The 20,246-nt window shown below is 44.0% G+C and overlaps 1 protein-coding gene and 1 long non-coding RNA gene across 2 annotated transcripts in view; one reads left to right on the top strand and one right to left on the bottom strand.

The window, feature by feature from the left end:
* The window catches only part of KCNB2 (potassium voltage-gated channel subfamily B member 2), a 323,166-nt gene that overhangs the window by 89,862 nt on the left and 213,058 nt on the right, over nt 1-20,246 (bottom strand). The gene's annotated exons all lie outside the window — the stretch shown is intronic.
* LOC109319562 overlaps nt 441-20,246 on the top strand; it is a 21,251-nt gene continuing 1,445 nt past the window's right edge. The window contains exons 1-2 of the long non-coding RNA XR_002103544.1: nt 441-452; nt 12,639-12,642. This is a non-coding gene — a long non-coding RNA (uncharacterized LOC109319562). The remainder of the gene's footprint in view (nt 453-12,638; nt 12,643-20,246) is intronic.

The raw sequence follows: 20,246 nt of genomic DNA, 5'->3' as shown, positions 1-20,246 counted from the left end.
AAACATTTAAAGCTGTTTCTATGTCTGAATCTCAGAATCTTTCCAAATCCTCTCTGAATCGATTTGAGGGTTCTGATTCAAGGTGGAGAGTTTAAAGGGTCCTCTGATACGATTCACGTTTGGAGATTCGGCCACTGAATCAGGTTGAATCTCCACTGAATCAAATCAGGGACTGAAGTTCACAGAGCCCTAGTATCCATCTATAGAGAAACATAGATTCTGGCCATGTCTACACGAGATGATGACTGCGCAGTAGCTTGTTACTACTGTGCAGTAGTGTTGTGTGGCACAATGTGTGACATGATGCTACTGCATAATAGTAATGAGCTACTGCACAGTCAGTCACCTAAAAGCTGCTTGGTGATGCTACTGTGCAGTAACTCTGGTTACTGCGCAGTCATTTAGTACTTGTGTATGAAAGTACTAAATGAGTGGGCAGTAACAACTGCTCAGTCAGCGTCTTTTGTCGATGTGGCCTCTGTGTGCTATTAAAATTAGCACCAGTACTTTGCAGTCTAACAAGTCCAGAAAGAGAGTCGCTTTCCACCTTTTTCACCTATGCTTGTTTTACACATTCATCACAAACAAGAACAGTAACAAACAACAATAATGCTTGCTATGGTTGTGTCTAAGGGCAAACCAAGAATAGGCACCAAACAGGACAGGCACTGTAGAAAGACAGAATAAGTAAACATTTCTTTCCCAGAAGAGCTTACAGTTCAATGCCTTTTTTACCAACTGAGCACATCTGCATGTGAATATTAATGTACAGTAATAAACTCCAGTGCATATCAGGCTGGAGTTTATTGCTCTTGGGTGCCACATTTACACTTGTGCCTGGGCCCACAGCATGCTGAGCAGGGTTGGAGCAGCTCCAGCTGGCAGGGGGTTGGGGGCTCAGCCTGCCAGCCCTGGGCTGTTTTGATCTGCCTCAATGTGTGAGGAGGGGCTGGGGCCAGCCAGTAGGCAGCCCCCGCAGTGACGCACCCTTGTGGCTCAGGCAACCAGGTCGGCAATTAGCCAATTACACATGTGTTGCTATGCATGAAAAAAACTGCAGCAGGATAGTACTTATATTTACAAATACTAACTGGCTGCAGAGATTATTAGTTTCCTGTAGCCTACAGACATATAGATGCGAAGATGTTTACTGTGGAGCTAATTAGGCAATTCAGCAGTAAATGGCTCGTGTAGCTGCGTCCACTTACCATTAAAATTAATCAGCTGTTTTTATCCCTGCTAATTAAATAAAACGGTTTTAATTTCTAATTATACCATAATAAATCAATATGCTAGTGAATTGCTACTTCCCATCAGAAATAGAGTAGACATCAATGGCTGCTTACAGATGTCAAAAAAAACCCTGGCGCTTCACTTTAAGCTTGGCATACCTGCCATGCCAAGTTCAGTGTATGCCCAGAAGAGGCATTGTGTTAGTTTGATCCAGCTTGCTCAACATCTGTATAGACTGGGTACTTCAGTGGGGCTTTTTTGTTTTTTTGGTGCTTTTATTTAATAGCTGATTAAATCAGCTGTAGATAAAAATGCCAAAAAGTCCTGCTGAACCACCCAATCTATACAGATGCTGGGAAGCTGGGTCGAACCAATGCACTTCCTCCATATCTGTTCTCCCTCCCTCCCCCTCCATTTCTCAGCCCCCTTAGATACTTAGATATTTTGATGCATATTGCTAATGATGGAGAATCTCCTTTAATTAAGATAGTATGAACTGAAGAGGGAAGATTCAGTTTTGTCCTTACTGTTGCTGTGAAGTTTAGACATCCACAGTGCCAGCAAAGTGAAACATGTGATATGCTGCATGGCTATGGATATGTTAGATCGTTATTCTTTAAAAGCCTCATTCGGTAGAAATCTTCAGATCAGAGACAGATTATGCCTCTTCAAATATTGTGTCAAGCAGCTAGGTAATGATTAAGAACATTTTATTTGTTTGTGTGGTACCTTGCCAGAATAATCATCAGTCTGTATTTTTCTGAAAGGCTCGATATCATTATATTAGCATAACCCTCACTGCAATTAATTAAGCTTTCCCTAGGTCTCCTTCTATTTTCTTTTAGACCAAAATATGCATTCAGCCACTGGTCCAAGAGTCAAATGAAAACTGAGCATTGTGTCCCACTGAATACAAAAGAATATCATGCCTCCTACCTCATCACACTTAATTCTAAGGCACTTCAGAAAGATACTTTTATTTATCAAAAATAACCCTACACACACTTCCTATAGTCCCAGTATAGGGTAATGGAACAAAGGACCTGCCAAGCCCTGTATCATCTGGCCCCTTTTTTCCCCAAACCACATGTTCCTCTGCTTCCTGAATCTGTCCCCATATGGTGCCTCACATGCTGATTCTATTAACAGGGACAACTCTATGGGTTAAGATGCCCATGAAGTATCGTGTTACTCTGAACAAGGAACTTGCAATATTACTGCACTGCAAACCTAAAAGAAAATCTGGAAAAGCAGGGTGAAGTTCAGCAGAGCACCCTGTAAGCTCACACCAGGATTCATGCTTGTATAGAACAGGTTTTCTATGATTTAAATCACAAGTTTTAACATTTGCTCCCCATGGAAGTTCTCTTGGGCTTTGTCTGGTTTTATTCATCCCTCCTTCTTAAAATTCTTTGGTTGTGAGAATAGTACAGTCCTGGGCTTTTTTAGGCTGTCAAAATTTAAATTTCAATAATAAACTTAAAAAGTAAGCAAGAATGCCTGAAGAACGGATTAATTTCTGGGAGGAGCTAATCCTCTAGCTACTCACTCCAGATGGTCTCCTAGCCCAATAAGTTCTATGCGATTTTTCTTTATAGTTATTACATGTCTCATAGCCAGAAAAAAATGTAATACCGTAGTTACCTGAATCCAAGAGAACTTTGAATTTAAAATGGCTCCCCGATAATTAGATTCTATACATAGAAAATGATACATTTCTTGTAAGTTAGATTCTAATTATTGGGTGTCATCTATTGCTGCTTGCTCACTAGGCCACTTGCTCCCCCACTGCCTCTCCCCACAACCTTAGCCCAACCTGGCTACTTTTCCCCCCCTCCCCTGTTGCTTACCTTCTGCAGCAGCTCTGGCTCCAGCAGGCAGTGGGGTGGCCCTGGCCTAGCTCAGCCAGACAAAAGTAACAGGCTCCAGGCTGGGCCAGGAAAGCTCAGGGTTGGGGGCAAAGCTTCAGCAAGAGCAGAAGGTAAGTGATGAGGGGGGCAGGCTGAGCAGTTTCCTCCATGCTCCCTCTGAACCACACACAGCAGGTGTCCCCCTGCATGCTTCTCCCCACAGGTCTCCCTTGCACTCTCCCCAAGCCACACACTGCATCGTCTCCTCCATATGCCCTCCCAACAGATCTCCCCCACACTCCCTACCACCACACAATCCCTCCTGCATTCTCCCTGGATGCATATCCTTCCCCAGGGGATAAGCCACCCTGACTCAAATGCAAGATGAAACTTTGTTTCCCCCATGTTGATTAAGGAAAAAACCCTCATTTTGGATTTGAGTGAATATGGTAGTTTGTTCGGGCTCCATGTTTTGGAGTGTGCCATATCTGAAATGTTTATGAGTTCCATCACAGGGTGCTTTCAATATTTTTTTTAAGAGTGGCCATATTTAAAAGTATTTAAATAGCAATGTTCACCTGTACTTTGTAATGGATTGCCCTTTAACAGCTTGTAACCATATTATTATTATCCAACAGTATTTTGCAGACAATAAAATTTTCTCATTGTCTAACAGCTTATATTGTAAAGACTTTTTCCGGAAAACACCCATGCAGATGTCAAGATGTTCATCTGTATAAATGTGTGAAGAATGATGCCTTTGGAATTATCTTCCAAGGGTTACCAGCTGATTGGGCGCTGAAGGCACTCAGCACCAATCTGGCAATGCTTTGCAAGCTACAGAGCCAAAAAGAATGGTAGGAAAGTATATAAGGGGAAAACATATTAACATCCAAATCTTGCCGGAGTCGATGGAAATGTTGCTGTTGACAAAGCTGCCATTAGGATTTCACATCCTAGGGATGTTTGACATTGTCTTATTAGTTCCAAGTACTTTTGTTTAATATTTATTATGTTTATTGCCAGTGGTTGTGCTATAACAGTAACTAAATCAAAGGATTATGAAGAGAGCATAAAGAAGAGGAATGGACAATGGAATAGGACAAAAATCTATTATTTGTTTAGGTCAACTCTCTAAATGGACAATGCCATGTATATTTGACTTAGCAATGCTATCCAAATAATAAATAATGTCCAATTGTAGTTTAAAGTACTTTAAACTGTGTAGATAAATGGTTTCTGATGACTAAGGCCAGTCTTTAGAGATGTTCCAGTAAACAGTGTTTACATCATGAAAAGTGAACATTAAGTGCAGTACAGTTTGCTGTTCTATACTGGCTTGCAGTAAATCTGACTGGCAGGCTTACTGAAAGTCTAGAAAACAAGAATTTTGAAGAAGCTCTGAATGTTGTTCTAATAACTGTATGTGAAAGATAAAATTAATGTCCAAAAACAGTAAAAAGGTTACATTTATGTTATTATGTGAAACTAAAGTAGGTATTATTAATGTTTACAATATTAAAAATATTTTGTCTGTCACTTGAATGTAATGTGGTAGCATATTCAGTCTAATTTATCCCAATCTGAAGTTACACCTATGTGACCGACTGATTTCTTACTGTATTTATGTTTGCTGAAATTGTACTTGTAGGATATAAGCAATTACATGGATTTTGGCAAAAGGTTAAACAAATATGTAAAATTGAAACTGGATTTTGAAACTATTCACTTTGACATCTCCCTTTAACTAGTAATTGCTTAAGTATTATTACCATATTTACACACCATCTTTAAGAAAGGGAAGAAGAAAGATCTGGGGAACTACAGATCAGTCAGCTTCACCTCAGTCCTTGGAAGAATCATGTAGCCAATCCTCAGTGAATCCATTTCCAAGCACTTGGAGGAAAAGAAGGTGATTAGGAAGTCAGCATGGATTCACCAAGGGCATGCGATGCCTGACCAACCTGACTGCTGTCTATGATGAGATGACTGGTTCTGTGGATATGGGGAGAGCAATGGATGTGATATACCTTGATTTTAGCAAGGTTTTTGATATGGTCTCCCACAACATTCTTGCAAGCAAGCTCAGGAAGTACAAGTTGGCTGAATGGACTGTAAGGTGGATAGAAAACTGATTGGATCATTGGGATCAAAAGGTAGTAATCAATGGCTCAATGTCTAGTTGGCAGCCAGTATCAAGAAGAGTGCCCCAGCGGTTGGTCCTGGGGCCGGTTTTGTTCAATACGTTCATTAATGACCTGAAAGATGGGATGGAGTGCACCCTCCACAAGTCTGCAGATGACACCAAGCTGGGGGGGAGTAGTAGATATGCTGGAGGGTACGGCTAGGATTCAGAAAGCCTTGGATAAATTGGAGGACTGGACCAAAGAAATGTCATGAGGTTCAATAAGGACAAGTGTGAAGTCCTGCACTTAGGATGGAACAATCCCATGCACTGGTACAGGCTGAGGACTGACTGGCTAAGTAGCGGCTCTGCAGAAAAGGACCTGGGGGTTACAATGGACAGTAAGGTGAATATGAGCCAACAGTGTGCTCTTGTTTTTGCCAATACAGGTGTACAAATTTCTCTCTATGTACCTCTGAATAATATTTTCCTTGTAAAAGCACTGCAGTCAAGCAGCTGGTTCATTTTACATTGGGCACTGATCTATCACGAAGGTTGGGAGATCAAAACTTTACATTGATTTTCTACATCTTTAAAGGCAACTGAAACATAGGTGTTCAATCAGCATTAGACTTCTACCATTTTTGAGCTATAGGAATATTCATCTTTATACCACTTGTCCCCTCTCAGATATCAACAGCAAAGCCATTTAGCTCAGCTCTCATATATTTAAGGGAACAACATAAGAAGCTGTACCCAATTTGTGACTGGCACAGTAGTGAATGAGCTTACTGCAGATGTGACTTACAGAGAAACCCAGATGCCAACTGCTACAGTCAGACTCAACAATTCAACCTCACTTAGAAGGAAAGAGAATATCAGGAAGAAGTCTAAGTGAATATTTAATGGAAGGCATAAATTAACTATAGCTTTAAAATGTTGTTAATTATGCTGTATTTATTAGCTCATCAAATTCCTTCTCAGCCCTTAGTCTTCTGCCTATATTTACCGGATCACACAACTGAGTTCTATATCACTGTGTTCTCCCTGAAACCCAATTTTACATTCCTTACCACTCAACTGAACTACAGTAATTGTTACTATTTTTACATGTGCCTCTTTGCCAAGATCTTACTCACTTGGATAAAGCATAATCACTTATTGGGGAGCTCCCCATTTCTCATGGTGTGCGTCAGAGCAAAGCTTGATTTTTTTACCTGATAAAGTGGACTATTGAGACCAACCAATTTCAGAGATAAAAATGCCATCCAGTTTGATTCATCAAGTGGAATAAAGAGCTCTTCCTGAGAAAATCATTTGAATATGGGTTAACAGTGACCTGTGCCTATCTGCAGTCCTTGGAACATCTGGCCATATGGGCTATAAGCAGATTAATCCAGTGCTTTATATTCTCCTCCTTTAAACAGCTTAAAGGTTGCTGTTTAAATAGCACAACATGCAATTTTTTAAAAAAAGGCCACCAAATATCTGAAATAACTGGTACCAAAGGAACAAATCATTTTGGGGGATCTTTTTGGAGGATATGAGGAGGAAGCGTTTTTGAAAATTCACAGAAATGCAGATGACATACATACGGACTTTTATTTTCTATATCTACATTTAATCTTTCCCAAAGTCATCAATGCCTATCTGGTTTACTTGAAGGAAACAAACATATAACTTCAACTATTCAGCCTTCCTAGAAATGAAACATGCAGGATTATAGCTGGCCTACCCAACAGTGCTGGAACTAGGGGGGAAATAGCAGTGGTATGAAAGGGGTCATTATAGCTGTATAAAGCATCTTTCCTGTGGGGCTGCTAGGCATATAGTGAGGTACAACTTTAAAAGGGTGGTGGGTGTCCTCTTGTAGTACTGTCTGCCCAGATGACAGTGCACAGAGCAAGATACATTGTATTTAGAGACCTCCCATAATACAGTTACTACTAGTAATCCTTTTTCATTCTCCAGTGCCTGCAGACAAGATATAGTTGCTTGTACATGTAAACTGCACCTTCTCTAGTCTCTAACTCACCTATTCCAAGCCAGCCATGAATTACATCCTACTGTAATTGTAGAGGTGCGGCACTGGTGTAGATGTAATAGAGGCTTCTTTATTACTTACTTCAATACAGTTGGGTAATTATAGCTGCTCAGAAAAAGGTCAGTATTTTCTATGAAAATATTTGAAAGAAATGAAAAAGACATTAATTTATTTAATCATTTGTGGAATTTTTCTGTTTTTTTCCCCAATGAAAAACTCAAAATTGTTGTTTTTGAAAGCAAATTAAAATTTTCCATTTTCCAGTTTAAAAAAGTTTAAGTTCTCACACAAACATCAGTTTTTACAAAATGGTCATTTTTTGCCCAACTCTAATAAACATGACAGACATAAAACATCCTCATCTCTTCCTTTTAGGGCTTCATTTGCCAAAGGACAAAGTTAAAAGCCACTTTGATTTGCTCATGTTATCCGCTTGAATGGTCTCCTGTCAGTTAGGTCATATCTGCTTCTGTGTTTTTCCAGTCAATTTCTCCAGGGCCAAGTTAACCATTAATTACAATGTTTTGCTAATCTAGCTGAGAGCTGTCTAAGAGGGTTGTGCAAAGCTTCGGGTGTCAATTCAATTCAGAGGAGATTCAGCCCAATTCAGCAGCCAAATCTCTGAATCCAAATTGAATCGGGAGACAAATAAAAAGGTCCGAATCCATTCGAAGCCTCTGAATCAATTCAGAAAAGATCTGGAGGAAGATTTGGATCCCCTGCTTGCTCTCCCAGCCCCGTCAATGGATATCCTGCCTGACCCCAGCATCCCGGTGCTTTAAAAAAAAAAAAAAAAAAAAAAGCCCTGCACTCACCAGTTGCTACAGTGGCCTTCTGGGCTTCTGGGGGTTCATAGATCAAAGCCCCTCATGCAGTGCAGGGCAGTGTGGGGCAGCGAGGATTGCCCTACCCTCTCCCTCAGGGCTTTTTTTTTTTAAATGCTGGGACACTGGGGGCAGGTGGGGCAGCCATTGATGGGACTGGTAGAGTGGGTGGGGGATGAGGCCTGTTTGATTCAGAGATTTGGCAGCATCCTAATCTCCAAATCAGATTAGGACAAATCAATTCGGGACAGTGATTTGAATCACCAATTTGAATTACTGTCCCCTGAATCGCCCAAATCTGAAGTGAATACTAGTCACTTCACGCAGGCCTACTCTTCAAATTAAAGCCCACCTGCATGGTGCTAAGCAATAGAGGTTGGTGAAAAAAGGCACCATGATGAGTCTCATTCTGTTGGTGGGGCAGAGGACATTTGCTTCTTCACTCTTACTTGTGCCCTGGAGCATGAAATGAAATTTTACTATGTTTACTTGTACAGCTGCAAATGCTTACCTATGGTCATAAAAGACTTTTTTTTGTTTTGTTTTTTAAAGAAAGGGAAGTAGAAAGGATAGCTTTAGATATGCCTCACAGATGGGCCTCTGATGCAATGAGAACTTTGCTTGACTGAAGACTGTAGAATTTGGCTTTGTTTAGTGCCAGTGAATTATAGGTATTTCCACTTCCTGACTGTTTTTAGATCTTTATCCTTGCAATAATTAAACTAGAGTATCCAAGAGTCATGCACTTTTCAGATGGCAATATCCCAAGACAAATGCAGATAGTGCCAGAGAACCATAGTTATATGCTTTGTAACAGGAGAGAAAAACAGCTTTGTTGAGCTCAGTCTTCATTAACATACAGAGCAGTACATCACCTATTACTCTGCATTCAAAATAAATGGAGAAATTATTAGCAGTCAGCACTAAATTAAGAAAAGGAATGATCCTTTGATTTAGTTATTGAACTGGCCCTATTAAAGGAGCCTCTGTCATTGAGCTGACAATCTCTTTTTGTTATTCTGTTGTGTATCCTGAATGAGAGAACTGAGTGCCAAAGTGCCCATCTAAAACTGATTAAAAGAGTATTAGCACAGTGAAGGCACTGTTTTAAGTACTTGTTCTCATCTCTCACTGCTACAGTACATGTGGTTTGCTTATAACAAACACTGTGTACTGAGGCTTCAACCTGCAACTGAAAACTGGCACAAAACATTCTATTTTGGTGAAATTTAGTACCTTGGGGCCCAATCCTGCTTTTGGCCATGCACTGTTAATTGTTTTCAATGTCAATGCTTGCATGGTATGTGTAGTCTAAGTACAGTCAGGATCAGGTCCTTTGCTAGACAATTCAGAGTTAAATTAATGAAAATCATGAGCACTTTTAATAAGGTATCAAGGTCAATGGTTATCTAGGGCCCTGCAACCTATAGGGCTATCAGGGTTAAAGCAAACCAGTTTCTGTAGCCAACAGTCCCCAAGGAAGGATGCAGCTAGCATTATATACAGCCACCTTTGACTCCCCAAGCCAGACGGCCAGATACAACAGGGTGACTTGAGGTAGCCTTTAGCACAAGTCAAGAGCAGGGTTTGAACTCAATTTCTCTAGACCTGTAGCAAGATGCCTTAATCTTGCAGCCCTCACACCCCTTTAATGAAACACATACACTATTTAATATCATGAAAAACATCTATTTTTATTATATGTTTATTGCTATTTCTGGACCTGGCTGGAAAACAGGTGTCCTGACCTATGAATGGTTTCAAGATTATAAAATTATCTCCTGACATGTGGGCTGAAGTCTTTTCAAAATGAATCCAAATAAGCAACTGACCCCAGTATAGCCTGGTGGGCAATATAATGAGCTCAGACCCATGCCCTGGGTCCAACCTATCGAGCAGTCAGGATCCTAATCGAGCAGTCAGGATAATCAATCCCTTGAGGCTGCAGGAAACAGGTTCCATCAACTCTAGCCTTTAAAAGACAGGTGGGCAAAATGACAGATCCAGTAGGCAGCCAGACTCCACTTCCCAGCAGCCCCTGCACGTCCCTGCAGCCAGTGTCCATGGAGACCCTGGGAGTGGCAGCACTGTGACAGTATGGAGTCAGGGTTTTCATGGAGACTGGCCCCAGCAGCACTGGCAGGGCATGCAGCTGAATGGGGAGCTGCTCTGGGACTGGGATCTTGCAGTGATTACAGCGTGGTCTAAAGCTGGGACAGAGCTGCAGGCAGGGGGCATGCAGGCAGCGGATCACAGCTCTGCCCTGGCTCCAGATCATGCTTTCACCGCCACAAGATCCCAGCACCTGAGCAGCTATCTGCCAGTTGTGTGCCCTGCACCGCTGCTGCTGGGGTCTCCATGGAAACTGCCTGCAGCGACCTGGGCTGGGGCTGTTGGGAAATGGAGTTTACCACAGGCCCAATCCATCCCATGGGCAGGACTTTGCCCACCCCTGCTTTAAAAGTATGCACCTGACAGCAGCTGGCTATCTAGGTAAAGTCAGGTGCTTGCTCCTGACTCCTACACAATTCCTTGATTCCTTGCAACAGGACACCAGCCTTGGGCCCTGTATGGTCTAGATTGTCCTGTCAGACCTGAACTTGTGGGAAAACTTACTGGAGAACTCTGGAAGGGTAGCACAGTTGAAAGAGCCGTTCTGCTGGCATCTGGAGTGCAAACAGCATCTTCCCCAGTCAATGCAGGTTACACAGGATCATGGGTATCCAGAGCCAGCTCGCATTGGCTGGTGAGAATCCAACTGGAAGTTATAAGAGGCTGCTGGTAGAATTGAAAACCCCCAGAGGGGTGAAGCACGAGTGAGGCGGAGCCTGTGCGAGCCATGCAGAGGTGCAGAGCTAATATTAGAAGCCAGATTAGTGAACTGGGGATGGATCCAAAGCAGGAAAATGTGAGCCTTAAATCCTCCATAAGAGCACTGTCCCATAAAACCACAGCAGAGGGGAAGGCCCACCCGGATCCATGAGTCGTAATTTTAAAGTGTTCATTGCTAGGGATGCTGGACATGGTTAAGTGTTCAGGTGCTAGCGAGTGAAGGGTCCTGTCCACTGTAGGTTTAAACAAGAAGTCAGCTTCCACTGCACTTAATGAAGTAATGGAGTAGTAAAGAATTAATTAACTCTGTGTGGGTAAGCCTGTTAATTGATCAGCTGGTTAAGGAATTGATTAACTGGATGCTGATAGACTAGGATAAAAAGGGTAAGAGCTCTGAGCAATGAACTTACCAATAGGGGAGTCAGAAAATAAATTAAATAATGTGCTGCACTAACTGGTAAACAATTGCTGATGGATGATCCCTGTGGGCCAGAGCCCAAGGCAATGGGTCAATAGATAGGCCTTGCTACATCTTTCACATAAGGATGAGACTCCGAAGAGGGTCAAAGGCCTGTGCCTACATAGGCATGGTAAGGGCAGAATGTAGGGGAGGTAGAACCTAGTGAGGCAAGATCTTGCTTCAACTTTAACCAATAATGGTGACAAACACCTTGTCTCCCTTTGTTCTCTTTCTTTTCCTTCTGAACATCAAGGAGTGGCAGATGCGTATTAAGGGACACACCCCAAAGCAAGGGGAACAAAAGTGAAGGATTAGCTACCACAGATGCACAATGCTTCCCCACTTGCTTACCTTGAACTCTGTCTCAGACTTCTGGCTTACCCTGACTCTAGCTTTGACTCCCAGTTTCCCCTAAGCTTTGACTTAGACTTCTGGATTACCTTGAATCCTTGCCTTGATTGCTGGCTCTATGACTCCTGGTTCCCTGTGACCCTAATTCTGGACTCTGCTCTGCTGATCTGGAGACCTTCCCCAGTTGACCACACCTTGATCCCTAACAGATGTGGGAGAAGTAGGTTCAACTCACTGCTTTTCTTGGTTTGGACCAATGATCTGAACCTTAGTTTCCCACATCCCAGCTGAATGCTGAGAGGATCAGTATCTTCACACCCTGCCCCATGACAATTTAAATATTTGCACAAAATCAAACAACACTAACAGAAACTATTGCATGAGATGAATCTATAGCTTGGTGGTCACATGATAAAGGGATGTTTGGGATATAAGAGTGTGACAGAATATGATTCTGTTGTAATATTTCTGGTTTAAATGTGTTCATTTTGCAATAATGCTGCATGCCTCACTTTCCCTGACTAGCTTGTAGTCAGGGTTGGAGGCTGATGGAAGGAGTGTTAATTGGATTCTCAGAAGGAGTTGGAGCTGCCTTAGCGCTGGGTGAGACATCCAACAACAAAGAACCAAATAATGTTCAGCTAGGATTGGCAAACATCCCTTGACAGAAGACACTACGGTGCCCCAGAGGGGACAAGGAAAAAAGTGATAAGATAAGGAGTAGGCCTGTGCGAAGCAGCAAGTATTCGTTTTGGATTCTGATTTGGCTGATTCAGAGGGACAGTGATTCGATTTGGTGATTCGAGTCACTGTCCTGATTATAGAGTCATAGATTATAGAGTCGGAAGGGACCCAATGGATCATCGTGTCCAACCCCCTGCCCCTGGCAGGAAAGAGGACCGAGGTTAGACGACCCCAGCCAGGTGACTGTCAAGCCTCCTCTTGAAGACCTCCAAGTTAGGTGACAGCACCACCTCTCTTGGAAACCTATTCCAGACTCTGGCCACCCTTATTGTAAAAAATTTCTTCCTAATGTCAAACCTAAATCTACTCTCCTCTAGTTTGCACCCATTATTCCTAATTAGTCCCTGACGTGCTGTGGTAAACAGTGCATTCCCAATTCCCTGCTGTCCTCCCCTGATAAATTTATAGGCAGCCACAAGGTCACCCCATAGCCATCTTTTGTATAGGTTGAGGAGATCCATATCTCTCAACCTCTCCTCGTAGGGTCTTTCATGGAGACTAGTCATGTGGGTGGCCTTCCTCTGACCACTAGTCATGTGGGTGGCCTTCCAGATCCTCCGTGTCCCTCTTGAAGTGCAGCATAGTACTCCAACTGTGGCCCGACTAGTGCTGCATAGAGGGGGAGCATCACCTCTCTTGATCTGTTGGTCATGCATCTGCTAATGCATGGTGTGATTGGTTTTGTTGATGGCCTTGTTGTACTGCCAGCTCATGTTCATCTTGGAGTCAACTATGACTCCAAGATCCTTCTCAGCCTCTGAGCTGCTGAGGAGGGCTTCCCCCAACCTATAGGTGTGCTGGGGATTCCTCCTTCCTAGGTGGAGTATCTTACGTTTATCCTTGTTGAATTGCATCCTATTTTGTTCTGCCCATTGATCTAACCTGTCCAGGTTGGCCTGTAACTGCTCCCTGCCCTCTGGTGTATTAACTTTGCACCATAATTTGGTATCATCTGGAAACCTGGAGAGGGTGCTCAACACACCCATATCCACATCACTGATGAAGATATTAAATAATATTGGCCCAAGGACCGAACTCTATGGGCCCAAGGACCGAACCCTACTGCTCACCTCCTTCCAGGTTGAAAATGACCCATGAACCACCACTCTCTGGGTGCGGTCTCTAAGCCAGTTAGCCACACACCTGACTATGTAGGCATCCACTCCACAGCCCGTTAGCTTCTTTATGAGAATAGGATGTGAAACTGTGTCAAAGGCCTTCCTAAAATCCAGGTAGATGACATCGGCCTCCGCTCCTGTGTCAAGGCAGTGTGTGACCTGGTCAGAAAAGGCTATAAGATTTGTCAGGCAAGATCTACCTGCAACAAATCCATGTTGGTTTCCATTCAGCATCATTTCTCCTGCTGGGCTTTCACAAATATGCTCTTTTTTCTAGTATTTTCCCAGGGATAGAGGTAAGACTGACTGGCCTAAAGTTACCTGGCTCCTCCCTTCTTAAAAATGGGCACCACGTTGGCCTTTTTCCAGTCCTCAGAGACCTGTTCGGAGCACCATGAGAGCTCAAACAGCTGTGCCACTGGCTTAGCTATGACGCTGGCCAGTCCCTTCAGCACTCGTGAATGGAGGTCATCTGGGCCGGCTGACTTGTACCCATACAGCCCTTCCAAGTGCTCTTTAACTAAGTCAGCACTAACCTTTGGTGGTGTGGTACCTTTTGGACATCTGTTTATGTTCAGTGTAGGGGGATTGTCTTGGTCAGTATTAAGGAATACTGTAGCGAAGACCTCATTGAAGAGCTCTACCTTTTTGTCTGCATCAACCACCAACTGACCTGATTTGTCCTGCAGGGGTCCTACGTTATTCTGTGCCTTCTTTGTGCTTGCTGTGTATCTGTAGATGGACTTGTATTGTCCTTGATTGTTGTAGCCAGCCTAAGCTCCAGTCCTGCCTTGGCCTGCCTGACTCCCAGCAATAGCACACCAGGGTGGTATATGTCTCCTTGGTGGTTGCCACCTGCTTCCACTGCCTATATATCTCTTTCTTTGCCCCCAGTCTTTCCTGAAACTCCCTGTTCAGCCAAGGGGGCTTTTTTATTCCCTTAGCCCCTTTCCTGTATAAGGGGATAGACTCCTTTTGTGCTACAAGGATCAATCCCTTGAGAAACTTCCAATACTCTTCGACCCCCCACTAGCCCAATGCTCTTGAGTTCAGGCACCTCACTATGTTCCTAAGTTTAGTAAAGTTGGCCCTTCTGAAGTCTGAAACTCTAGAATCACTGGATATTTTTGTCACCCTTCACTGGATAGTGAACTCTACCAAGTGGTGGTCACTATCACCCAGGTTACTGTCTACCTGCAGGTCCCCCATGAGATCATCCCCTGTTGCTAGGACCAGGTCTAGCAGGGCGCTACCCCTGCTGGGACTGGACACCATCTGGATTAGGTGGAGGTCCTGCACATAGTGTAAGAACCTCCTTGAGCAGCTTGTTTTGGCTACCTGTTCCTCCCAGCTGATATCCGGGTAATTGAGGTCCCCCATGACCACTGCCTCCCTCACCTCTATGGCATCTAAAAGCTGCTTGGAGAATACCTCATCTAGCTCATCATCCTGGTGAGGAGGTTGGCCAAATTAGAGGTTGGCCTGGATTAGATTAGATTTGGTCAAATTGAATTAGAAGATTCAGCCATAGACTAAATAGACAGCAGCCCTCGACCATGCTGGACACAGCTGCCTCCAGCTAGTAAGTCTGTTGTGGTGGGCGGAGTGGGGAGAGGGATGTGTGGGGGGGGGCAGATCAACACTCACACAGCGAGGGAGGGATTGGGGCTGGGACAAGCTGCCTAGATGGGGTGCGGGGGCCCAGGACTCAGGGAGGGGGGCTCCCACCACTGGGAGGGCATGGGAGTGGGTGCATGCTTCTGGATCTGTGTGGGGTGGGCTGGGCCAAGCTGTGCTCTGGATAGGCACTGGAAAGCACTGGGAACTGGGGCTCTGCCCTGCTGCCACTTGTCCAGCTGAGGTGGGGGGGTGCAGGATGTGGGCGTAACAGCCCAGCTTGCCCCACGCAGATCTGGGGGCACACACCTGCTCCCATGCCCTCTTGGACTGGTGGCACATGGTGGTGTACAGTAGAGGAAGTCCCTCTTCCAGAGTCCCATGGCTCCCCCGACCCTGGGTGGGCAGCTTGTCTCAGCCCCAGCCCCAATCCCTCCCTTGCTGTGGGGGAATTGATCTGCACCCCCATGCCCCTTCCATCTCTGCCCTCCACCCACCACAACAGATTTGCCAGCTGGCGGCAGCTGTGTCCAGCATGGTTGAGGACTGCCGCCTATTTAGTCTATGACTGAATCTTTGAATCAGCTCTGAATCTCCCTGAATCGATTTGGAGGCTTCTGATTCAATTTGGACCTTTTAATGGGTCTCCCAATTTGATTTGGTTTGGAGATTTGAACAGTGAATCGGGCCGAATCTCCTATGAATCAAATCGGCTACCAAAGCTTCACGCAGCTCTAATAAGGAGTTTAATGGAGAGCAGGTCCTGAAAAGGAGCCTGTTAGCTTGAGAGAATAGAGGAATAAAGGACTGTTTAACCCTTTGGAGGGGGTAGGGAACCTGCTTTCTGTACTGAAGTTACCCAATACATGCCTTTGTTGAAGAGATAAGATTCCCAGGAAAAGAGATGACAAAAAGGTTTTTCCTCTGTTGAAGAGGAGCTGTCTGCTTTCATGCTTGTGACTATAGGGTGCAATCAAAGTTCCAAGCATGCAACTCTTTCCCCTTTGAAGAGTTAAAGTTCTTTAGGGAGCTAAACTGCAAGGTAGCTCCCTGAGGGAAGGCCAGGGACTAAAGGGCAATTAGCTCTTGAGGGTAATTACCTGAGGGTAATTAGGGAGGGTCAGGGACTAAATGGCAGGGTCTCAGAGTTCAAGGAGCCAGAGGCTCACCCCACCCTATAAGCTGGGCTGTGGCAAGCTTCAAGGAGTACACAGAGAGCTGAGGGTCCTGAGAAAGCACTCTTCATAGATTTCATAAACATTTGGGCTGGAAGGGACCTTGAAGATCATCGAGTCCAGCCCCCTGCCCCAGAGGCAGGAAATCAGTTAGGGTCAAAGGATCCCAGCAAGATAAACATCCAAATACTTCTTGAAAGAGTCCAGAGTTGGTGCCTGCACCACTTCTTGAGGGAGTCTATTCCAGGCCTTGGGGGTTCGGACAGTAAAGAAGTTTTTCCTTATGTCCAGTGTAAAACAGTCACAGAGGAGTTTATGACTGTTGGTCCTTATTATCCCTTGGGGCGCTCTGGTGAATAGGGTTCCTGATGCACACCCCTTACGTACTTATAGGCAGCTACCATATCCCCCCTGAGCCTGCAATTCTCCAGTTCTTCTGGGAGAATCCATGACAAAGAGATTAGTGATCAAGTCCCAACTCTAATGAATACCGACTTTTTATACAAAATGGAGCAGTTACAAAAGGCAAGTGAATGCTGGAGACCTACATTCAAGACTGCTCTAAATCAGTGACTAATGGCTGTTTTAGAAGGGAACTCTTTCATGTTCTTGTTTTGACCAAAAATCTTATTCCTGGAATGTACCTTCTTCCATTAAATTTTGGTTTTGATGAATTAAAATTTTCTGATGAAAAATCCCTTCATTGTAAAATTCTCAGTGAGCTCTATTAGTTTCTTTTATAAACCTACATCAAAAGAGCAACTAGGGTGATGCACAATAGTGTGAAAACATTTTGGAAAGAGACACCATCCACCCTTTGAATGACTACTTTTGGACTTTGCACACTTGGTATGGCAGAAATTATATAGATATATAAGGTAAGCAGAAATGCTCCAAGAAACATCACATGTCCTCCCAACTTGATAACAAAATGGGCTAATTTGGCAAGTGCTATAGGGCACATAGGTGTTTTATCTAAGTGCAGAAATCTTCCTGAAACAATTAAGTGTAAACTGGTAATCAGTGGTTCATTTTGTGTAGCAAGACAAAGTGAGGCTTAGTGGTGCAAGACAAAGAGACATTGGTGAAATGATGACAAGAGATTTTGTTGCTAAAGGAAGCAGTCAGATCCCCAGCCAGCATAATGGTAGCTGTGGCTCACTGAAGTCTATAGAATCATGTTAACTTATACCTGCTAAGCACCTGGCTCCTAATCTGTTGACAGCTAAGAGCAAAATCCTGAAAATTTCCCCACAGTCATAAGCATCCAGAGAATAAATGGGCTGAGGGTGGGAAGCTGTGGAGACCATGGAGTTACTGCAACCCTAAGGCTATTGTGGGACAAAGAGTTATGCCAGGAACTCTACTGAGTTCAACATCAATACATCAGCATCAGTATTGGCTAAGTAGCCATAACTTTATGACCCAAGTGTTCCTGCCCAGGAAGGAGGAATGACTATAGAGCCTACTTTCATCCCTCCTCACACAGAAAGCCTAACTGCAAAGGTAGCCCCATACTCTGTTCCAAGGTTTTGGACCATTGTGCAGTCAGTGGAATAGCATCAGTTGTACTATATCTGGGGACCTCTAAACCTGTGACCTTTATATGTTTAACAGAAAAGCAGGAAATATAGGATCATTCCAAGAGAAGCATTATGCAATACAGTTGGTCAGGATTATGTTTAAAATTCAGTGGTTTTGTGTGAACTACAGAAAAGCTAGGATGTGCTCCTACAATAATTACATGCTTTAGGGTTGTTGGTTATAGTTGTGTTGGCTTAAGGGCATAGGCAGACAAGGTTCTCTGAGTAAATGTGATATCTTTTATTAGACCAAATAAATAGTTGGAAAACTTGTTCTTTGCAAGCTTTTGGGCACAAACACCCTTCTTCAGGCATAGGGAGAGGCTGGGGGTGTTCTGTGTGCTCTCGTGGGTAGAATGAAAGCTAATATGCAAAATGCATGTCTGTGAAAATGCAAATGCATGACAGTGAGGGACTTAGAGACAATAGGTGTGAGACAGGTGGGAGCAGGGGAGGAATGTTGATTTGGTGATAGAATGTAGGTGGTAAAATGTAGACATGTTACCTGGGGTTATCAGATGTCAGGCAGGTTATAATATGCCATAAATCCAATGTTTATTTTTAGTTCATAATTTTTTGTATCCAGTAGATTTAAGAAGTGAAGTTTGTAGGCTTGTCTATGAAAGGTGTTTTGTAAATTCCCTTTGAGAATCAGAACCAAGAGATTGGAGAGAGCGTGGTTGTCTTGTGAGAAGCATGCACTCACAGGTAATTGGGTGTTTTTGTCTTTGAAAGATTTTTGGTGTGCATTCATTCTGGTACACAGTTTTCACCTTAAAACTCAAAACTGCCATCACATCATTTCCATGTGAACTACAAGAAAAACTATAAAACTTGATCCCTCCACTACCCAATCCAGGGACCTTTTACATGCTCCCTAAAACCCACAAACAAGGAACCCAACCCAGGCAGACCTATAATATCTAACAACGGAACCCTAACCGAGGAAATATCAGGTTTCACTGAATCCATCCTAAGGCCTCTTGTCCTCCAGGCTAGGGACAGAAGTTACACATAAACTGGTTTAAGGGGTCAGCAGGGATCCTGGCTTTGTCTGATTTAAAACAAATCCCCAATTTTTGGTTTTAAAGACGCAACCCCAAATCCACATTTTTTCTGTGATTAAAATGAAACACCACCTGTGTGCATGTGTGTGCGTGTGCGTGTGTGTGTGTGTGTGTGTGTGTGTGTGTAGTGGTGTTTCATTTTAATCACGGAAAAAGGTGGATTTTGGGTTACTTTTTTTAAATCAGAGAAAACCAGGATCCCTGCTGATCAGAAACTGGTTTAAACCTGTGACAGAACACAGTGGTGATGCGTAAGGGGTGCACAGGGGTGCATGTGCACTTTCTGAAAGCACTGGTGCACCCCCCGCCCTTTACAGCAGTGTTCCTGGGTAGGAGGCCTTTTGCTTAAATTACAAGAGAGACCTTATGAGGGAGGATAAGGCAAGAGGCCACATTTATTGATTACATAAAACAAAACCATACAAAGACATACACTAAACACATTATTTACAGACACATACAAACACACTTCATGGAGATATTATAGTTACCAGCTTGCTTGCTCAACATTGGCACTGGGTGGCCAGCCCAGGCTTATTGAGGATGATGACAGCGCGGGTGAACAGACACACCTGTGCATCAGTGAAGGTTGCAGAGTGTGAATTCCCTGCCTTGGCATTGTTAGATTCCACTTTTATGGGGATTTCAAGTTTTGTTCAAAGCTGCAGTACTTTTTCATCTGCATATTCTTATTCAGTTGTTGTTGTTGTTGTTGTTGGGGTTTTTTTTGTTATTTTAGCTCAAAGTCACTTCTGTAGTAAAAGTTATTCTTTTAGCCTTGAAATGTTGTGTGGGCTAAATTGCAGGATATGCAGGATTTTTTTTTTTAATTCTGTTGCTTGCTCAGAGGACTGGGATGGATGGAGAGGGGCCTTGCCTGGGCCAGGCACCCCAGGAGACTGGGACAACATGTGGAAAAGGGCCAGGGGCCTGGGGCCTGAAAGGGCTGGGGAACGGAGCAGTTCACTGGAGCTGTCAGAGCCCGTGCCAGCCCCCAGCCCCAGCACCTCAGGGAGCAAGGAGGCACATGGCATTGGGGCTGGGGAGCAGAGTAGTTCCCTGGAGCCAGTGGAGCAGTTCCCAGCACCAGCCCCCAGCCCCAGCCCCTGCCTCACCTTGCCTCGCCTCAGGGGGCAAGAAGGCACATGGCATTGGAGCTGTGGAGTGGAGAAGTTCCCCGGTGCCAGCCCCGAGCCCCAGCCCCCATCCCTGCCTTGCCTTCC

Source organism: Crocodylus porosus, unplaced genomic scaffold (assembly GCF_001723895.1).
Source record: "Crocodylus porosus isolate Cpor-Errol unplaced genomic scaffold, CroPor_comp1, whole genome shotgun sequence".
Lineage (NCBI taxonomy): Eukaryota > Metazoa > Chordata > Crocodylia > Crocodylidae > Crocodylus > Crocodylus porosus.
This window is presented reverse-complemented; position numbering and strand designations above follow the sequence as displayed.